General features: G+C 40.2%; 1 long non-coding RNA gene across 1 annotated transcript in view; it reads right to left on the bottom strand.

Annotated features, from left to right (window-relative positions):
* Positions 1-1431: 1431 nt before the first annotated feature.
* The window catches only part of LOC109299971, a 15455-nt gene continuing 2660 nt past the window's right edge, over positions 1432-14226 (bottom strand). Inside the window, exons 2-3 of the long non-coding RNA XR_002098079.1 lie at positions 11608-11617; positions 1432-1443 (exon numbers count right to left, since the gene is read on the bottom strand). This is a non-coding gene — a long non-coding RNA (uncharacterized LOC109299971). The remainder of the gene's footprint in view (positions 1444-11607; positions 11618-14226) is intronic.

The raw sequence follows: 14226 nt of genomic DNA on the forward strand, positions 1-14226 counted from the left end.
TGAGCAAGAAGGGAATAAAATAACACCCTGTGTTTATAAGCAACTTACTGAAACTTTGTGTTCAGTAACAATATGTAATCAGAGGTCAACTATATATTAAAACATATATGTATCATTGATCAGTGTTTCATAGTCTATTATTAAATAGCCCATTAACTAAAGGTTTATCAGCACTTAATTAAAGGAATGTACTTTTATATTAAGAGGGTTAGAAAAATTTTTTTTACTCTGTTAAATCAGCATTTGTGGCAAACATAAAGACTGTTTAAATACCATTAGTTTCTGTATTATACCTTGTGGATATTAATTGCAGCTGTGGACATGGATAGCTGCATATCTTGGCTATCCTGGTACATGTGGCATAAAGAGCCTGTTTATAATAGTATTTTCTAATCATGTTTTATACAGCAAATAATTAGAAGCTACTGTATATTTGAGAGAGCAGTGGTGTGTATTTAATAGCTTGTCTATGCAAACTTTTCACACTGAAGTGGCAAGGCTAAAGATCCAGTGCCACCCCTCCCCCTCAGCCCCATTGCCTGCACAATATTGATTTCTGTTGCATGAAGTGTCTGTTGCATCTAGAAAAGAGAAATGGAATTATCTGGTATAGTAGATATGCTGTAATAAATTGAAAGACATCCAATTATTATGATAACTCTAGGAAGAACAAAGTGTATAAAATGTTTGCTCCAGCACTATTTTTTTCTTTACTTGTTGAAACGCTTGATGTTTGAGCAATACTAATAACGGCATTGCTGTTGTAATGAAAATGAAACCAACAGATTCTCCTTTATTTTTCTCTTCTTTTTTTTTAATAGCAATTCTGATACTTCTGAAGATTAGAAGAAGATCAGAACAGATATTAGTGAAACAAAACCACTTATTGTACTAAATAAACCCTTGCTTTTTCTTTTTCCTTGTCTCCTTTACTAGGGGTGGAAAAGATAAGTTTTTGATAATATTCATCCTTAATACAATTTGACATCTTGCATTAATTCCTTGAATTGATGGTCTACTCTATTTTTTAACAGTATGACTCATGTTTTCAAAAATTGGTTCAATAGCTTCATGTATACAACAGACTAAGGGTGTGTGTACACAAAATGGGGGTCCTAAATTGAAGTGATGGGTTTTAAAAAAGAACACTTCAACTTAGGCTTGATTAAACCCCCGTGTCATGCACACAGCCCACAGAATTACCTGCCTATCCAGCAGGGAGGGGAGGGTGAGCTGCTGGTGAGCAGAGCAGTCCCTGGGTTGCAGTGTGTGCTGGGCCTCCCCACACAGGCAGCACCTGCCCACAGGCACCCAACTCGGGCGGTCGTGGGGGGCACCACAGCCGTAGAGGGAAGTACCAGGCCCCCACACAGCTCAGGCAGGCAGGCTCCGGGGGGGTGGAGGGGGCAAATGAGGCTCACCACTTTTCTTGGGCAGAGCCTGCTTTCCTTGGCTGCTGTCAGGCTGCCTGCAGGGCTGCCTACAGAGCCATGGAGCTGCATGGAGCCTGGTGCTTTGCTCTGCAGCTGTACAGGCAGCAAACTAAAACTCCTCAAAGGAGTTCTGGTTTGCTGCACTCCAAGTAATTTAAGGCACATTATGCTGCCGAATTTCCTGCAGAGGCTGGAATTAATACATAATATGCTGCCGAGGCATGCAAACACCAATACCGTGAAAGCAGTGCAAAAGCATTTAGCCTGCATTAAAGTGTCAGGCATGCACGCCTCTCATTTAGTCTACATGTGGCCGAAGTGTTCCTGAGCCTGAAAAATAATCAGCTATGTAGACATGTGGAATAACTGCAGTATAAGTACTAGTCAGAACATATAGCTGGGATTTCCTTTGTGACCTCAGTAAGCATATACTTAGTCTTGGGTTATTATAGTTGGACTTACTTTTGATGTTGTATGTATTATAGAGGTGTTTAGTGATGCAGATGTATTGCCTTATATATATAGGGTGACCATACATCCTGATTTGGCCAGGACAGTCCCAGATTTCAGAGGTCACTCCTGGCTGATTGGTAAAAAGTCCTGCAAGCAGAGGCAGATGGGCAGGTGTTTTGGGCATAGTCCAGCTGGGAGGTGGAGTGGCAGAGTGCTCAAGGCAGTTGAGTGAACAGGCACTGCTGCTGTTGTGCAGGACCAAGGCAGGTGCACTGGAGCAGTGCCCAGCCAGCCTGCTCCCTGCTTCCAGCCACTGTACAGGAAGAGCCGGGCCAGGAATGCATTATGCTGCTCGCCACTGGACTACACGCTACGCCCCTGCTTGCCTGTAGCAGTACTGCTGACATGGGGAGGCGGAGGGAAGGCAGTGTCCCAGATTTTCTTAAGAAAATGATTAGCAATGTGCAGCATCTTGCAATGAGTCAGTTAAGTACACAAATCCTTGCCCTTCCTGATCAAAATTCAAGTAAAACTAACTTAGAACAGAAGGAGGGGGAGGCGGGAGAGAATCTTCCTCCTGGACTCATTCTGCACAAGTTGAGAAGCACTGGAGATATTTATTGGTTTTGCAAGACCGTGCTATCCTCCTTATGTAATGAGGTTATTTGCATATTTGGTTAGTTTGGATTCTGCTAGTCATGCCACTACCCCTCAGTCTGTCTGAAATTTACTTCATGCATTTTCAAGGTGAGCTCTCTGTAGTGCTTTTTCCTTTAAATCCTGTGTCTCAGTGTCCAATATTAAGCAGAATTAGGGCCAAACTGAACAGAAAATAAAGAGTATTATTACTGTATTCAATGGGCACAGATGCACATGATATCAAGACACCTGAATAAACTCTGGTGCATATCACACCAGAGTTTATTGATTCCAGGCATTGTGTTTACATGTGTGCCCGGGACTGCAGCACGTTGAGCCAGGTTGGAGCAGCCCCAGTTGGCAGGGGATCTAGTGGGTCAGCCTGCCACTCTAGGGATGCTCCAACCCAGCTCAATGTGCCACAGAAGGGCTGGCTGGGGCACAAGCATGCTCCAGTGAAGGGCTTGCTGGCAGGCAGCTCCTGCATCGAATCACCCTCATGTCCTAGCCAGCCCTGTCAGAGTCTACATATGAGCTACAGTGCACTAAAGGACACCACTAAAGGGTAGTACTTGTAACCTAGTTGGACCACATGTGTAGACCATGAGACTTTACTGTACAGCTAATTAGGCAACTGCAGTAAATGTGCCATGTAGATGCATCCAGCTATAACTGTTTTAGTCTACAAGCTACATTACAAGAAAATGTGCAGAAATGACCTTCATATTACCTGTTCTTACAGTGTATATCACTTACTATGTTTCTATTCCCAAAACGATATATAGGGACTTTTGCCACTAACTCATAAGTTGCCTCAGGTTTCAATGGAGATATAAAAATGCTTGAAGTTTAAGCATTATACCCACATCTCTGTTGACATAAAAATTGCAGACATCACAAAGAAAGAAATGTGCTTCAACTACATAGAAAAATCAGTTCTGTTAGAAAAAAGCAAAACAAAAAATCCAATGTCTGCCAAATGGAAAAGAGTTACATCTTTTCAGAAAAGATTGATGTAATCAAAATTTCCTCAGAATGTAAACTTTGCTTCTAGGTAACATCTATGTATTGCCTAGCAAAATGCAGATTAGTATCTAGTTTTTTCAGTAAACCTTCCACTATGTGTTAGTTTTACTAGGGAATGTGTATAGGTTTAACAACAGGGGATTTTATCAAGGGCAAGAGATTTGGATAAAAATTCAACAGTACTAAGTTAGATTTGGGTGGAATTTAGCCCCAGAGGTTAGAGCACTTGCCCAGAAAATAGACATTGGTTCCAAATCCTCCACAGCTTTTGGAGATTCAAAATACATTTCCAGCTTCCCAGGAGACTGCCCTAACCATGATACTGTAAGAGAATCTCAGGAAATACTTGAAAGAAATAGTGATGGAGGCAGAAAGAAAGCAAGCAAGACGAAACATATTTCTATTGCCTACTGGTTAAAGCACAAAAGAAAAGACAGGCTCAAATTTGGTATGAGGGGAAGCAGAGGCACAAGGAGGAGAACTGACTGGCCCATAGTTACACAACAAGTCATTATCATATTCAGAAATAAAACCATATGATACAATTCTGTTTTTTTTTTCACTTATGTTATTTATTTGTTTTATGTTAAGCAGCTGTGACAAAGCTTTCCATGGGAGACCTCCAGGGCCTCTAGTTTCTGACGCCTGGGCTGACACTTGCCCCAAGGAACAGACCAAGACTTCTCCCTAACAAGTCTCCGTTCCAGTGAAGTAGAGGAATCTTTGCCAGTGTCGCATCCCTTTGAGTTGTGACAGTAATTTTAGGTTCCTTTTTCCATAGAAAGGGTTAGCCTGGCAATGTTCACTTTTCCAGCAATCACTCTTTTCATAGGCAAGCAGTAAGGACAGAAAACACAAAATTAATTATTATATAGAATAAAAGAACTATACAAGCAAAACATAGGCCTGGAGACAGAAAAACAAAACAAGTACAAATTCTTACTCTTTCTTCTGGATACACCCCAGCCCTTCTGAAAGTCCTTCCAGTACCCCAGAATTCAGCTTTCCAGCTGATTCTATCAGCCTTAATTATTGTCATGGAACCCCAAAAGCCTCAATTATATCCTACCTAGACTTTAAAAAGCCTTCAAGGCCAGCCCTGCTCCACCCTCATCAACATGTTAATTGATCATGGGTCAACAGAATCCTCCAGAAAGTTCTTGTCTCCCTGAGACACCTGGAGCTCTGCTGGCTAATGGGCTATTTCTCTCATATGCCTTTGCTATGGAACAATTGATTTCCCTATTACAGGCAAACAGTGCCTGCCTCCGGCCTACGCCATCTGTCTGTCTTGGAGTGGTAGTTCTTCTCGCCCTGGAGTCACAATAGCAAGAGAGATCTAGCAGTTCCATCTACTTGCTTTCCTTGACTAAGCTCTATTCAAACCTATAAAGATATGCACAATTTGTATAGTAATAAGAGTCACATCAATAAATACAGTGTAACATGGGCTTTGCAATGTGATCACACAAGCCATATCGGTACAGTAAGCACAAGAAAACACGTATGATACATTGAGAAACATTCATGATGTTTCAAGAATGCATTTATGATACATAAGGGAAACGTAGGATCTCTGCTGAATGAAATGTGACAGCTGATAACTGACACTCAGGAGAAAACTGAACTCCTAAATGATTACTGTGCATTGGTATTCCACCAGTTCAAGGGTTAGCCTACTTGACAGGATACAAGATTTAGGTGGGTATGATCACCCACCCATAGTTGGCGAAGATCTTGTGGGAGAACATCTAGAGAGGCTGGACCAGATGAACTATACCATAGAGTGCTGAAAGAGTTGGTCAATGTCATTGCACAACCAATGGCAAAGCTATTGTGAACTCATGGTGCTCAGGAGAGGTCCCAGAAGACTGGAAGAGGGCCAATGTAGTGCCTATCTTCAAGAAAGGAAGAAAGGAGGACACAGAGAATTATAGGCCAATCAGTTTGACCTCAATCCCTGGAAAAATCCTGGAAAAAATTATCAAAGTATCCATTAGTGATAGGCTAACTGAAGGCAGTATTCTAAAGGGCAGCCAATATGGCTTCGTTCTGGGTAGGTCATGCCTGATCAACCTCATTTCCTTCTTCAATCAGGTAACTCACCACCTGGGAGGTGATTATGATGATTTATAATTGAATTTCAAAATGCCTTTGACTTAGTCAATAATTATGTCTCCATGGTAAAACTGGGAAATTGTTGCTTGACAACTTTATGCTCTGGTGGCTAGGAAACTGGCTCTGAGGTAGGACCAAGAGAGTATTAATGTACAGAACTGAGTCAACATAGCGTAAGGTGACTAGTAGCATCCCTCAGGGGTTAGTAGTCCGACCAGTGGTTTTCAACATATTCATCAATGATTTGGATTTGGCTGTTAAAAGCATACTGGCAAAGTTCTTGGATGACACCAAATTATGAGGGAGTGCGGTCACGCTGGAGGACAGGCTGGGGATAGGCTGGTCAGGCTTGCAAGGTGGACAGATCAAAACCTGATGATGTTTAACATGGAGGAATGCAAAGTGCTCCGAGGAGAAATAATTTGTAATGCACTTACAGGCTTGTGGTGCTACATTTTCCAATTCCACAACTGAAAGAGACCTGGGGATCATGACAGACTACAAAATGAACATAAGCCATCAATGCAAAGCCACAGCTGGCAGAGTGAATCATGAGAACCAAAGCATCTCAAGCAAGGTTAAGGATGTTATCCTCCCACTGTACTTGGCTTTGGTGAGACCACAGCTGGAGTATTGCATCCAGTTCTGGGTGCTGCACTTCAGGAAGGATGTGGAAAAGCTTGAGAGAGTCCAAAGGAGGGTCACACATATGATTAGAGGTCTGAAGAGAAGACTGAGAGGGGACTTGGTGACAGCCCATAAGTATACAAGGGGTGTACATCAGGGCCTGGGGGAGCATCTGTTCATCAGGGCACCCTGGGGGAAGACAAGGAACAATGGACAAAACCTGATAGAAGATCACTTCAGATTGGACATAAAGAAACATTTCTTTATGATTCAAATGTTCCTTCTACAGGTGATCTTCAAAAAATGACTGGTTATATACCTTGCTGGGATCATCTGACCCTAGCAGTCTTTCCTGCCCAAGTGCAGGGGGGCTGAACCTTATGATCTTATGAGGTTCCTTCCAGCCTGTAACATCTGTGAACCTATGAGAGCCCCCAAAATGTAAATGGGGTTTGTGACAACAGTCTTGCACGCTTTGCTGGATCGGCAGGAGAGTATGCATGGTTCAGTGGATGGCTGTACTGCTAGTTCTGAGGATCTATATTTCTAAATGTGTTTAAAAATATATTTCAATAATATAATATGAATAGCTAAACAATATGGGGCACAAGGAAAGGAACTACTGGGTTGATGTTATGACCAAAGCTGTAGAACTAATGTTTAAAATATTCTGCCAAAACTGATTTGAATTCAAGTGAATTTGCTTTGATTCTATGTTTTTTGTTTTTCATGGTCTAGTAATCAAGGAAAAATTGCCAAAACAGTAGAATTTAAGTAAATATGGAATTATTTTTTCATAGAAAATTAATTTTCAGTTCTGTAACTGTGAATAGTCTTACTATAAACTGATTATAAAGGTTACAGAAATGCAGCTATGACTCCAATTTAAATGGCTGTGATTTTGTCATATTTCCAATTACCTATTGCATACAATCTACTGAAGTCAAATTATTCAAGAAATACTTTCAAATCATAAAAAGATTTCAGGAAACCACCATTTGCTTGTGAGTAAACCATAGTTATAAGAGGTGTGCACTTAATGACAGTGAAATAAATTATACACCTAGCTCTAGGGGTGATGCCCAGAAAAAAATGTGACTAACTTTGTTAATTATTCTTTTTATTCATTTTAGGTGCATATGTCCTCTGGGTTACACTGGCACATTTTGTGAGGATGATATAGACCACTGCATTGGAAACCAGTGCTCAGAACATGGCTTCTGTCAGGACCACTTGCATAATTACACCTGTCAATGCATGCTTGGATATGAAGGATCCTTCTGTGAAGTGGAAATTAATGAATGTTCAAGTTCACCCTGCAAAAATGGGGCATCCTGTATAGATTTAATTGGCCACTTTTCATGTCAATGTGTGACAGGATTCAAAGGCAAGTACTCATATAGAAATATTCACCTTTCCTGTAAACATTTGGATGTTCAGTTCTATGCTAGTCAAGTTCATCATTATTTTAATCACATGTGCAATTAAAAGAATTCATTCATTAAAAAAGAATTATTTCTCAATTTGAAACAAGAGTTTTGACTGAATGCCAACAGAATTACTTAGGTTCTCTGTTTTCTAATTTATTCCTCTCTCTTTTCTACCTCAAGTGTAAGTATCTCTGGTGATGAATCAAAATGAGAAATGGCTAATGGGCAGCATCTAGGATAAATCTTCCTCCTGTAGGTGTGTGCAAAACTCCCTGAACATCATGAATGCATTTGCTTCAATGTGTCTAGGATTAGGGAATACAGAGCTCAGGTGTGCATAGAGATTCTGTACCTTTTGTATTGTGCAAAGTACTATGCTATGGCAGATACTTCTAGGATAATATGGAGAAGAGTTGAGCGCAGAAAAGTGAACCAATCATCTGGTGACAACACAGAGCCATTAGCCAAACCAATCATCACTACAGATACAGAACAATTCTTTTCTTCCCCTAGTTGATCAACCTTCCTGGTGTCATGCGATAACCCCTTCTTCCTTTAGCTTTACTCTAAAGGTCTTATAGCACAGTAATATTAGGTGGCTTCTGGAGCTCCTAACCCCTGGATTGGCTGCACATTATCACCTTTTAAGTGTTTTAAAGCACTTTTTATTCAGTTTAAAGTTATGCCACTCCAGAGCAAGATTATCTTTAATCCATGTAATTTTGGTCCTGTTTCATTAAGGTATGGCCGCTTCCCACAGCTATTCTGCCCAAGTTGAAGTCCAGCATACTAGAATGCAGTGGCAAGCATGGACACCAGAGTGCAGTGGGGCTGGACTTGGTGCCTTGCCCCCCAGGGATGTCAAACAAATGGCAGCCTCGGAGTGCCTGGTGACTGTGGTGCCTCCTCCTACCACCCAAACTGGCTTGCTGCTCCTGCCATCAGTTGCCTGTGGTAGGGAGGGAGGTAGTGAGTTCTGGAGAAAAAATCATCAGGCCCCTCCAGAGCTCACTACTTTCCCCCCCGCCATTCCTCATGCTGCCTCTGGCTGGGCTGTGAGTTGGCTGGCCCTAATCTTCAAGGGGCCTGATCTTATTTTTTCTCTGCAACCCACTCCCCCTGCACTGCCTCCAGCCAGGCGCTGACTGAGCTCTGAGGTTCAAGTAATAAGGTGGTCTGGGTGGTGGCAGAAGGCTACTAGGGGTGTGGGTTCTATTCAATTTGGATTTGGATTTGGCCCAAATCAGGGACAGTAATTCGATTTGTTGATTCAGATCACTGTTCCTGATTGGATTCGACCGAATCTGAATTTGAAGATTTGATGCTGATTCAGAGAATCAGTGATTCCGACAGAGACAGAGCTTTAAATGTTTTCTCTACATACTTCGAGGTACCAGCGCAGCTTGTGAATGCTGCAATGCTGGGGTGGATGAAGCGTCCCACAGAAGTGGGTGGCGGGGGGGAGGGCCTCCACATACTCAGTGGTGAACCTGGAAATGGACCAGAAGTACCTACAGTCCACTTCCAAGTTGGCTGGGGAGCATGCTGGGGAGCCTCCCGCACTTCTGTGGGACACTCCATGCACCCCAGCATTGCAGCATTCATGAGCCTCCTGCTACCTAGAGGTATGTAGAAAAAACATTTCAAGCTGTGTCTATGTCCAAATAGCTGAATCTTTCTGAATCTCTCCGAACTGATTTGGAGAATTCTGATTCAATTTGGAGAGATTAAAGGGTCCTCTGATTCGATTTGGATTTGGAGATTCAGGCACTGAATCAGGCCAAATCTCCGCTGAATCAAATCAGGGACTGAAGCTTCTCACAGCCCTAGAAACCACTACGTGCTCCAGGACTGCAGCACTGTCTTTGCCTGGCAGGAATAGTGAGCCAGTCTTGTCTCTGGTGTATTTATTGGCATTGTAGCCAAAGCTAATACGTAGAACAGACTAAAAAAGGAACACACAAAATGTGAAGAAGTTGTGGCTGTTAACATTGACTTGGTTTACACTAAGAAACATTTTACTTTTAGGCTCCTAGACTTTCCCCTGCTCACCAAGCCTCTAGTGTGGCAAGCTACAGCTCTGCAGGTGAGGGACAATCACAATCTCATCAGAGAATGTTTTTCATCTTAAGGTGTGCTCCTCCACTAAGCCAAGCCACACTAAGCTAATTAACATTGGTTTGTCTTACAGTATAAGGTGTAACAAGGCCCTTATCCATCTCAGTAGTAATGTGTACCATCCTTTCCTGTGCCACTGCTGATGTTTTAGTGTATTTAAAACTGCATTACATTTAAATTGGTGTGATGCTTTGCTACCAACAAATATCAGTAAAAAACATGAAAGGTAGTAGCACACACTATTTATAATACACACTGATTACAATACTTACATTATTAGATTATTAATTTATGACTTAGTCCCTTAAGATACAGAGCTTTCTAACTCTGAGTCAGCAAGATACAAGTAACTTTAAGCACATCAGTAACTTGAAGCACATGAGTAATTCCACTGAAGTCATCAGGCTTATTCATATGTTTAAGTGCTTTTCTGGGTCAGTGCCAAAGTGCTGATCCCCATTCAGTTAGGAATTGGGTACCTTTTGTGCTAAGCACTCTACATGCTTTTAATGCAAAGACTGTTTCTTACTCAGAAAGTTTTCACTGTTCATTCTGCAATAAGTAATTAGTAAGCCTAGGCACACACAAACTCAAAGATGAAATTCCCATACCTTAAAACAAACTTATCCTAACAGCAGGGGGAAATTTAGCTTTGCGGTATGTCCAAAAGATTAATAGATCTGACTTACATGGACCACAGAGAGAAGGAGAGAAGCAAATTCCAGAAAAGAGCAAATTCATAGACTGCTCTGCTGGCAGCTTTTTTACATTTATAACATGGGACCTCCAATCTGAGCATTCCCACTGAGTCCAATTGTTTCAGGATGGCACAGAAAAGAAGGTGATATTTCAGGTTGTATTTTAAGTTATTTTGGGACATAAAATATATGGTCTCAACTCAAATCCTATGAAGCCAATGAAATGACATCCACTGACTATTAAAGCATTTAGCTCAGGCCATAATACTAGCTCTCAGCAGAGATGTTTGGGATATTAGTAAGTGTATATTTATATGGATAGGAGATTTATTTTATTTGAATTGAGACTTTAGAATTATCATTCATAAACCATGCTTAGCAAGAAACATTCCTAATTTACTGGAAATGCAATATTTTATATAATTTCTAGAAATAGACTCCTGAATATAGCTGTAATATAGAAGGTAATATGATGCATTGTATTACTTAGAATGGATTTGTTATAAAAATAATGAAATCCATAATTTGGATTAATTTATTTGAAGCAAGAGAGAGGATTTTTGTATTTTTTAAAATTTTCTAAATGCTTTCCATACTTTTGGATCTGAAAACCTTGATTTGTTTCCTGTCTCTTTTTTAGCTTATCATTTGTTTTCTTTTCTTAAAGTTGCTATTTTGAAGTCAGAAGCAACTGTCTATGATGAACTATATTTGTATAGAATATAATACAGAAGGCATTTTACACTCATCATTGTTTGCTGTTACTGCAGGCTGTTACAGAATTGCCCATATCAATTTGTGCAGGCTTGGACCCAGGGCCTGATATGGGGCAGATTTAGCAGAATATAACACAGTAAGAAACAGAAGTAGAATTATGCCTGTGAAGCAGCCGTCCTGAAAAGCGTTAAGTTTATATCTAGCAAACCATAAAATTGCCCTTGGGTTGGCCTGAATTCCATTTGGACGGAGCACTTAAGTTATTGAGCATAAGCTGGGAGAGAAAATACATGGCCCAAATGTATAGAATAAAACTAACTTAATCTATTTTCATTACACTGTTGAAACTTAAACACTACTTGATTTGGTATACTTCACTGAAATGTCAGGGCTTACTTATATAAAGGATACAACATAAACGAGTGCCTTCTTATTTTACTGTCCCATACGGCATTGTGGGTAAGTGTTTCCATGAAACAAATTCAAAGTAAATATAAATTACACAGTATTATTGGTGCAATCTTATTATTAAAATGTATTAATATTGTGTACCACATGCATTTCAGGGTGGTAAAAAAGAAAGGGAGGGGGAAAGAAGAAAACAATGGCAGTTTCTAAGAATTTAATTAGTACCCTGGCAACAAAAAACAATTCCATTTTGGTATGTCTCCTGTGGTTTATGATCCTGGGACATAATCCAACAGAGAACAGGTTTTTAAAGTTCAAGCATAACTACAGTATATAAACCAAGAAAAAATATTCCAAATAGAGTAGCAGAAAGGACCAATTTTTTTATTCTCAGCTAATCCATATGAGTTTTCTGGGGGGAAAAATATCTCTTCCCTCCAACCCTTTTAGACATCCACTTGGGCATTTTCATAAGTACTAAACAGTCTTTAAAATAAATGCTTAAGGATAATATGATTTGATGAACGATGCTAAACTAATGGTTACCAAGGACAATATGAAAGTCTTGAGGGGCTCTCAAGCTTTGGATGGTTGTTAGCCCATTGAGAGTATACGATTTGGCAGATTTGTGCAAAAACTATTAAATCCCATCTATTACCTTGGATTTAGTCTTGCTAATAAATTAGTATCTGAATACTCTTTTAAAATGTTCAAGTGTACAACCCATATTTCAAAAGTATATATCTCTCTTGACAAAACAAATATCTATTTATCTAGTTAATCAATTTTATATAGCAACTATCCTTTGATTCTGTCATCCTTCTCCGGGCATCCTTCTGTATGCATCCCCCTTCAGCTCCAACCTATAGGAGATTAATGCTTTCACTTTGGCCTTCCTTCACAGTCTGGCCCCAACCTACTTCTTATCTCTCATTTAGTCAGCTCCTGATTCTTATCCACCTATGATACCAGCCTATCTTGTCCACTTCCTAAATTTTGAAATAAACTTCTTTGGATATGACAACATAGTACATTGCGGTGCCATGCAGAGATCCCCTGAACTAGCTTTGGACATGCTGTCTCTCATAATGGAGTCAGAAGGTAAGGCAGCATCCTGCAGAGATGCCTGAAGGAACTCTGTATATGCTACTGCTGGAAATAGAAGTCCAGTCACATTAGCATGGTAGTTTGGTTAAACTAATAAGCCTTTCTCAGCAGAATTAATTAGTCCAGATGTGAAGCTTGTGAAAACAGCTATATATTGCTTTCAGTTCAAAATATAATCTGTGCAGAATTATCTTGGAATATTTTTGTACAGGGCTGCTTTGTGTCAGAGGTACCATTTTCTGCTTTCTCTCATGCTGCCTCTTGTGCTTGGCAGGAGTTCCTATTAAATATCAGCAGATATCATTATCACCTTGAAATTCCCTCCTTATGACATCTGCAAGAAAATGTAGCAATGATTAGGTTGCTAATGTGCTAAGACTACTTTCTTTCACATTGACCAGTACTGTCTCCCTCTTTCCTGTACAAAGAACACAATCTAGTATCTGTCTGTTGATCCCTGTCTCAGATTTGGGTTATAAGCTTTATGGCTTGGGGCCATCTTTTTGTTCTGTGTGTGTATGATGCTTAGCACAGTTTAGCCTTGGTCTATGGCTAACTCTCCTAAGCACTTTAATAATAATGTACTGTATAACACCAATATATAAATGCCTTGTAGCTCATTAAGAGAGATTTTCGATATAGAATAATTGGCTTTGAGGTCCCTTCCAACCGTATCTGGTCCAATCCCCTGCCTCAATACAGGGATGCTATTCCCAAACTGTATTGTTTTGCATCTTAGCCTCTTCCTTTAAAATGGGTTCGGTTTTTTTGTTTAAATTTTTGTGATGTACTTTTTGTTTCTCTTTGCAGAGGCAAAGTTAAGATTCTGCACCTAACATTGAAATGAATAGTGCCGCAGTGCTGTAATATCCATGCTTCTGTGAAAGATCTGTTACTTTTTGTGAGATATCTAATACTTTTCAGATATTTGAATATTATTTAAATAATTTTATACCTTTGTAGTGGAAATGAAAAGTAAGTCCTTGAAACCTGTCATGGAAATGAAATTAGGGAAATAACACAGTCCTCTTGAGTCTCATTTAAAAATAGGAAAGAAACTTTCCTTTTTGATGCAAATAATCCTCGAAGCATGTAACATTTTATAGAACAGAGAATCTAGAAAAGCTGATAGTCATTCTAGAATACATTTGGAATCAGCTTTATGTATCCTAGAAAGTACTTTTTTGAAAGTATACTGCTGTAATAATTTTGCAGATCCATAATATTTCATAGTTTCATAGTTTGTAGGGTCAGAAGGGACCTGAGCAGATCATCAAGTCTGACCCCCTGCCATGGCAGGAAGAAGTACTGGGGTCAAATGACCCCAGCAAGGTGTTTGTCTGGCCTCCTCTTAAAGAGCCACAGGGTAGGAGCCAGCACCACTTCTCTTGGAAGTTGGTTCCAGATCCTAGCCGCCCTGACCGTGAAGTAGTGCCTCCTGATGTCTAGCCT

The sequence above is a fragment of the Gavialis gangeticus genome, unplaced genomic scaffold (genome assembly GCF_001723915.1).
Source record: "Gavialis gangeticus isolate Ggan-Ray unplaced genomic scaffold, GavGan_comp1, whole genome shotgun sequence".
Classification (NCBI taxonomy): domain Eukaryota; kingdom Metazoa; phylum Chordata; order Crocodylia; family Gavialidae; genus Gavialis; species Gavialis gangeticus.